At 49.3% G+C, this 7,898-nt stretch overlaps 1 long non-coding RNA gene and 1 pseudogene across 2 annotated transcripts in view; both read right to left on the bottom strand.

Annotated features, from left to right (window-relative positions):
- The window catches only part of LOC146036071 (uncharacterized), a 60,167-nt gene extending 56,188 nt beyond the window's left edge, over positions 1–3,979 (bottom strand). Inside the window, exons 1-2 of one of the 2 annotated variants that reach the window (XR_014460767.1) lie at positions 3,794–3,979; positions 1,447–1,519 (exon numbers count right to left, since the gene is read on the bottom strand). This is a non-coding gene — a long non-coding RNA (uncharacterized LOC146036071). Of the gene's footprint in view, positions 1–1,446; positions 1,520–2,950; positions 3,118–3,793 lie in introns of those variants that run through there. The other variant, XR_014460766.1, reaches the window with a different exon arrangement.
- Positions 3,980–6,434: 2,455 nt separating this feature from the next.
- Positions 6,435–6,612, bottom strand: LOC146040007 (U2 spliceosomal RNA; annotated as a pseudogene).
- Between the last annotated feature and the right edge of the window lie 1,286 nt (positions 6,613–7,898).

Raw genomic sequence — 7,898 nt, 5'->3', positions numbered from 1 at the left:
TATACTGCTGCATGGGCAAAGGGCCCAAAAACATAGGGGGCCCCCTCTGTCTATACATCCCCTTTTACTGTTGATAAAAAAAAGTTGTAACCACAATTATTGCAGTGGGAAAAAAATCATTATAATTCAATGGCAAAAAACAGATATACCACTGAGCCTGTGTTATATTGGTGCCAAGCTCTGCCAGGCCACTCTGCAACTCTTCCAGAGTAAACTGCTTGCCCCCACACATTGGCACTAAAAGTGAACACGTAGACTTTCAGGTCAACTAGTAATAATGGAGGCAAACATAGGATAACACTATACAAAGGAAAAGAGGTAACATCAATACATGATAAAGAATAAAACCTCACTTCATGGTCTCTAACTGTTCTGTACATCCTCCCATTGTTCCCTCACACTATTGTTTGTCCACTCTGCACTCACTGGGGTTTATTTACTAAGATGAGGGTGCTATTGAAGATGGGATGTTGCTAGGGGCAACCAATCAGATTCTACTTCTTATTTAGTTAACACCAACTAGAAGATAATAAATATAATTGAATTGGTTGCCCATAGCAACATCCCATCTTCAATAGAACGCCCATCTTAGTAAATTTAGCCAATTGTTTGCCCACCAGAAGGAACTGGTTAGTTGGTGTTGGAGCACCCAGAACTGGATATTTCAGATGTGTCCAAATAAGTATCTGGGCACCGTTAGAATGAAGGTCTTTTACTCTCAGAGTTCCTGACACTTCTTCATCCAGTTAGCCACAACACCAGAGTGCGATCACAGCACTGATGGTGTAATGGTTAGCATTACTGCCTCACAGCACTGAGGTCATGGGTTCGATACCCAACATAGCGCTAACTGTGCTGAGTTTGTATATTCTCCCCGTACTTGTGTGGGTTTCCTTTGGGTACTCCGGTTTCCTCCCACAATCCAAAAGTATACAGGTAGTTTAATTGGCTCCCAACAAAATTAACCCTAGAATGTCTGTGTGTGTACATGTGGTAGGGAATATAGATTGTAAGCTCCACTGGGGCAGGGACTGATGTGAATGTTCAAATATTCTCTGTAAAGCGCTGCGGAATATGCGTGCGCTATATAAGAAACTGTTAATAAATAAAAATAAATAAATAGAGTAATTTCCTATGTAGTCAATATTTGGACACCCCTGCACAAGCGAAGTGGTGTGCTCCTGCTTTTCAGATCAGAGGGACATGTTGGGGTTTGGCGATTGCAAGGAGAACATCTGATGGCAGAGTGTACAGTAGATACAGTAAAGCATGGAGGTGATGCGGTTTTACAGAAAATTCAGTAACCTGTATGGACTGTCCAGCTTAGATCTTAACCCTGTTGAAAATCTCTGAGATGAATTGGAGCATCGTGTACATTCTAGGGTGACTTGTCCGTCTTAGTGTCGCAGTTGGTCACTGAACTTAAGGCGGAATGGAAAAACATACCCCCTGCTGTTGTCCAGGAACTTGTGGACAGTTTGTCAAGAAGGGTGACTGCACGTGTTGGACCTACAGAGTACTGATAAAAATGAGAAGGGTATTATCATGTGAACACACTGGCGCTAAGATTAAAAACATAAGAAGTGGTAAAAGGGGGCATAGCTTGAGATATTTCATAGTCTCACCAGATGTCGGATGTTGGGGGCATCACGGATGGTGTAATGGTTAGCATATTTGTCTCACAGCACTGGGGTCATGGGTTCCATTCCCTGAATGGCCCTAAATGTGCAGAGTTTGTATATTCTCCCTGTGCTTGCATGGGTTTCCTCCGGGTATTCCAATTTCCTCCCACAATCCACAAATATACTGATAGGTTAATTGGCTGCCCAAAAAATTAACCCAAGAGTGAATGTGTGCGCATGTACATGTGGTAGGGAATATAGAGTGTAAACTCCACTGGGGCAGGGACTAGGGTGAATGTCCAAATATTCTCTGTAAAGCGCTGCAGAATATGTGTGCGCTATATAAGAAACTGTTAATAAATAAATGTCGGTGGTGTGATGGGCTTTGTGCTATAGTGTGAAGAAAGTCCGGACCATAAGCTCGCATCACAGAACAGGCTTAGGTGAAATGACCTTTTGCTTCCCTTTAGATTTCCATTGGTAACACCCTTGCACACAACACGTTTCAGATCAAAGGATCCTTCCTCATGTGTGGATGTTACCTTCTAAAAGGTTTGGGTATTTATACCCTGTTCAATATGTCCATATTGCTACTGATCAGTGGTGTAGCTAGGTGCCACGATGCCCGGAGCAAGGGCATGTTTTGCGCCCCCCCACCCCCCGATTTGTAGTAGGCGGGGCTCTTGGGGGACGCAGCCTAACATTATACCACACACCGTAATGCCCATTGCACATTTTAGCAAACTTTATAATACCCACTACACATAAAGCCACAGATGGGGGGGGGGGGGGTTTGGTGAGTGAGGGTTGAGAGAAAGAGAGGTGGCAAGTCGGAGAGAGTAAGGAGAGAGGAGACAGCGGTGGGGGGGGGGGGGGGGGTGGACAGCAGGGGAGAGAGAGGGAGACTGAGTGGGTGGGAGAACAGGAGAGAGAAAAGGGGATGGGAAGAGAGATAAAAAGAGGAAAGATGGTGTGGGGAAGAGGTTAGAGAGGGGTGAGGTGACGGCACAAGAGGGGGGTGTGATACAGGGTGAAGTGCCAGGGGGCGAATAAGTAAGGTAATGGAAGAGATGAAAGGGGGTTAGGTGAGAGGGGGTGAGGTGACAGGGGAGTGATAGGGAGGATTAGGTGCTTGGTTGGGCAAAGGGGTGAGGTGATTGTGGGGGAGGGGGGGGTGTGGTGACTAGGGGTTACTTGAGAGGGGGGTGAGACAACAGGGGCAATAGAGAGGGTGAGGTGGTGGAGGGGCTGTGATAAGGGGCAAGAGGGAGTTAGATAATTGGGATGAAATGACAGGGGAACAGAGTATGGGAGGCAAGTCTTCTCACCAGCATCTGTGGGTCTCCTGGTTCTCAGCACCAGCCACTGCTCAGCTACTGGCTGCTGCTTGCCTCATTATCCCCTGCTCCCCAGTGCCAGCCCGCCGCTTGACTGGGGGGGGGGGGGGGGATCCGCTGCTCTGTTTAGGAGGGGGGGTCAGGCAGCGCTGCCCGCACTGTGGATGTTCTGCGTCTGCACTCTTAGCAGAGCTGCACACGCTGTGGCTTCACTGAGTGGGGTCGGGCAGCGCTGCCGCTGCACTCCTGGGAGCAGGGGCCAATGCAGGGTTTTCATGGGCGGGTTTCTGTACATGCACATAACTATAGATACACAAATACCCACACACATCATGCACACACATCATGTACACACACACACACATAGCATACACACATTATGTACACATACATAATACATACATACCATTCATACACACACACACACACACACACACCATGTACATACACATACATAACCTACATACACACACATATACGATACATACTATACCTGCACACATCATGTACACATACCATCCATTATTTACACACACAAACACACATATAGCATACATACATCATGTACACACATACCTTACATACACATCATGTTCACACATTATGTACACACATAGCATACATACACACATGTACACAACATACACATGCAAGCATACAGTACATACATCAGGAAAACACACACATACCATACACACACACATCATGTACACATACATACATCATGTACACACATACCATACATACACATGCACAATATGTAAACATAGCATACACCCTCCACCCTCAAACATCAGGAAACCCCTGAGCCCCCCCAGCATAAGCCATTCTCACGTCAGCTGCTTCTCCCCTCTCCTGGCTTGCTTGCTCTCTCACAGAGCACAGCCACGGAGCACTGCCTTGGAGGAACTATAGGCTGCCTCTGTAAACAGCGCCCCCTACCTTCAGCCAGCCCAGCAGCACCCTGTCACTCAATCTAACAAGACGCAGCTCCCGGCAGCCAAACAGACTGCACGGGGCTGTGAATGGCGTCAGGCAGCGCTGCCGCTGCACTCATAGGTGAGGGGGGAGGAGTGGGGTCGGGCAGTGCAGGGAGGGAGCAGGCTGCACGGTTCCGGTGCCATTTGATGTCTCTGCGCCCGGAGCTGGTGCTCCGCCGGCTCCACCCTCCCTACGCCTCTGACTACTGATTAATAAATTGTGCCACCACTTCTGGGCAACCTCACATACGGATGGAGCCCCTCTCAACTGAGTGGCTCCCATTCTGCTGATCGCCAGCCCGTACCGGCGACGTGTGTTCTCGCACTCTTGCGCGCCTCATTCTTGGCAATGGACGTGGGAGCATAAAACCCCAAAAATGCCCTTTACACATTATGCCACACACTCTAATGCCCTGACACATTATGCCACACACCGCAATGCCCCAGACACAATATGCCACACACTGCAATGTCCAATATGTCGCATACATACCTCCCAACACTGGAGGCAGAGGAGAAGGGACATCGGCGTGTGGTACTCCTGCAAGGCCACATCCCCCATTTTTTCCACTATGGGGGCATGGTCAATGCTCTAAGAGCTGTAGCCACATGGGGTGCGGCCAATGAAAATGCTGGGGGTGTTACACATATGCCCCCAATAGTGCAGTGCCAGATACAAATATGCCCCCAATAGTGCCAGATACACATATGTTCCCAATATTGCGATGCCAGATACACATATGCCCCCAATAGTGCAGTGCCAGATACACATATGCCACTATTAGTGCCAGATACGCATATGTCCTCACAGTGCCATATATGCCCCCACTGTGCAAGATATGCCCCCACAGTGCCAGATATGCCCCCACAGTGCCAGGTATGCCCCCACAATTCCAGCAGCAGCACAACTCACTCAATTGTTGCTCCTGCTGCTGCCGGGGGAGGAGAGTTCGGTGTCCCCCTGCTGGCTGGCCTGGTTGTCTTGTCCTGTCTGTCTTTTTCATGGCATCTCCTCCTCCTCTGCCGCCGCCTCCCTTCACATTGCGCATCTCTACCCTCACTTCCTTGACTGGGCCTACAGCAAATTAAAGCTCACGGGATGGCTCCTGATTGGCTGCCGGCCCACGAGTTTTGATTGGCTGACAGCCCAGTCACAGGGCAGCAGCCGATGACAGCAGCAGGTGGCGGTGAGCCGGTTGATGATGAGCAGTGACATCCTCCGTGCTAAGCCTCGCGGAATGTATCATAGTGCAGCAGGCAGGCTGTCCTCAGCGCTGAGAGAAGTGTGGGCGCTGTGCGCCTCCTCTCTGCGGTGTAGTGGTCGAGCCACCCTGAACACCACCGTGAGCTACCAGTAACTTGTGAGTGACAGGTTGGCGACCACTGGTTTAGGGACTAGCAGTACTTTGGGACTAATTCAAATTTGTTTGCAAACCCTATGAGTTTGAAGAAACTCAGGGAGCCCGAGGTGAGGTGAGGTGAGCTCCTACCACCAGTGCAGTGACTAAAGCCGTGCATAGGGCGTTGTGCGTTCGAATGGACTCTCTCCCAAAGGAGAACGGCCCCGTTACTCCCCTAACCCCTCTCAGCCATAAGGCCAAAGAAGGGAAAAAAGGGATTGGTGGGTCCTCTTCACCGAAGCTTAGAGAGACCCGCTTTCCTCAACCCCCGGAAGGGTTAGGACAGTGGGTCCTCCGCACCGGTTTGGAGAGACCCGCATTAGGCTTCCCTCCACCTTGTGGCTCAGGGTCGCCCTCAAGGGACCGAAGCTCTCCCCAAAAGCTTCGGTACATTGGGGAGGGGATGGCCCATAAGGGTCAAACACACGGCCCAAAAAAACAAGTGACACACTACAGAAAACAGAAAACATGAAAAGTGACCAACGTGAAGAAGGAAGAGAAATGAATAATAAAGAGGACCGAAGCCAGAAGGCCGGGGTGGGAAAAATTGTCCTATCCCATCCAAAAGGACGAGGCAAGGAGGTGCAGCCTAACCTAGAGGGGGAAGTACGCAGTGCAAGTGCCATACTAGTACAAGGTGATTTTGGGATCACCCTTGCAGGTTCGGCACCCCCGAGTTTCCCCGGGGGCACAGTACAGCCTCGGACTCCAGGCAGCCAGCCAGCCATTCAGCGTCTGACCAAGTGCTTCCATCATAGGGCACTTTCCAGCCCCCGGCATAGGAATGGGTACTCCACTGGGCTATTCGAATTACTCCCTTAGGGGTTGAGGCACTCGGAAGAGCAATTTACTCAGTCTCATTTTTTCTCGCATCCCAAGGTTAAGGTACTAAGCTGGGCTTTTCGTTGTCTCCCCATCAGAGGCTATGAACCTCTGGAACAGGAGCCATCTACTCAGTCCCAGCTTTTCTCTGCTCCTTGGGAATGGATACTAGACTGAGCCTTTCACAGTCTTATCCTTCGGTCGACTACAAACCCCATCAAGAGAGTCAAACTACTGGGCCCAGTGTTTCTCCCCCCCCCCCCCCCCCCCACCAGTGGGTTTACGGAAACAACACCTCCTACCACATGGCAGAGGTGACATTTTTGTCACTCCCAGGCATGAGAGCAGTTACTCAGTCAAGCCTTTCTCTATTCTGTGCCAGAGGCCAGTCCATACCCACTGATAACAACAGATACTACACTTGATCTTAGCCAAACGGCCGAAAAGCAAACCCTATGAGTTTGAAGAAACTCAGAAGCCCGAGGTGTGCTACCTACCACCAGTGCTGTGCCTAAACACGTGCAAAGGGGGCTGTGCGATCTAAGTGGGCTTTCTCCCGAAGGAACCCCTCTCAACCAAAAGGCCGAAGAGGGGAAAATAGGGAACGGTGGGTCCTCTTCGCTGAAGCTTAGAGAGACCCTCATTCCTCAACCCCCGGAAAGGTTAGGACGGTGGGTCCTCCGCACCCAAAGGTTTGGAGAGACCCTCAGTAGACTTCCCTCCGCCTTGCGGCTCGGGGTCATCCTCGAGGGGACCGAAGCTCTCCCCAAAAGGCGAGAGCTTCGGCACATTGGGGAAATGGAAGGCCCGAAAGGGTCGACCACACTACCCAAAAAAGTGTCAAAACTACAAAAAACAAGGAACGCGAAAAGTGACGAACGTGAGAGGGGAAGAGAAATAAATAATAAAGATACAGAGAATGCAGAGAAGCAAACCCTATGGTTTACGTAAAAAAGGTGTGTGGTCTGAAATAACTCTTGTAGCTAATTCTGAGAGAGAGTGAGGGGAGTGAGAGAGGTAGAGAGATGGAGGGAGACTGCATCGAAAAGTAAAAGAGACAGAGGGAGCGTGACAGCTTCAGAAAGAGAGAATGGGGGTGCCAGAGAGTGCCAGAGAAAGGTAGGGGGTAGGAGATAGCAGAACAAGAGAGAGAGAGAGAGAGGATAGAGATGAGTTAGAGAGGGGGAGGGTAACATTACCTTATTACAGGACTGAGTACTCTGAGTCTGAGCACAGTCAGGGGTCTGTAATGGGGGTGGGCACTTTACATTGTCACCCCCTTAAAAAAAAAGTTAACCTAGGCTTGGTTGTCCTGGATACGTATGCTGCCTTGTTAATGTATCACTCTCTTGATGGCCTCATAGGCCCCATACATCAGCAATCACAATTTATGGATTTCCAGATCCAGGGATATTTTGGCCAGATAAATGGATTTTACAATCTATCTGACTTTGCCCACACATTACAGATTTATTTCAGTGATCGGCAGATTTTTCCATCTAAAGATTGCATCTTCATATCTGGAAATTGCCCAATCGATTGTCATTTCAGCTGTTCATAATGTAAATAGATGAGGAAGACGAATTGGGAATGCCCACACATATAAAAAAGATCTGCAGATAATACCAGATTATTAAACATGTTTAAAAACCTGATTAAGCAATCGATTGGCGATTTTGATTGGGATTGCCAAAAGGGGGAGCCCACACATCTAAAATTAATTGTGGCAATTATCTC

This window comes from Crinia signifera, chromosome 9, assembly GCF_055691185.1.
Source record: "Crinia signifera chromosome 9, ASM5569118v1, whole genome shotgun sequence".
In the NCBI taxonomy this organism is placed as follows: Eukaryota; Metazoa; Chordata; class Amphibia; order Anura; family Myobatrachidae; genus Crinia; species Crinia signifera.
The sequence above is the reverse complement of the archived record's forward strand: the minus strand, read 5'-3'. Positions and strand labels throughout refer to the sequence as shown.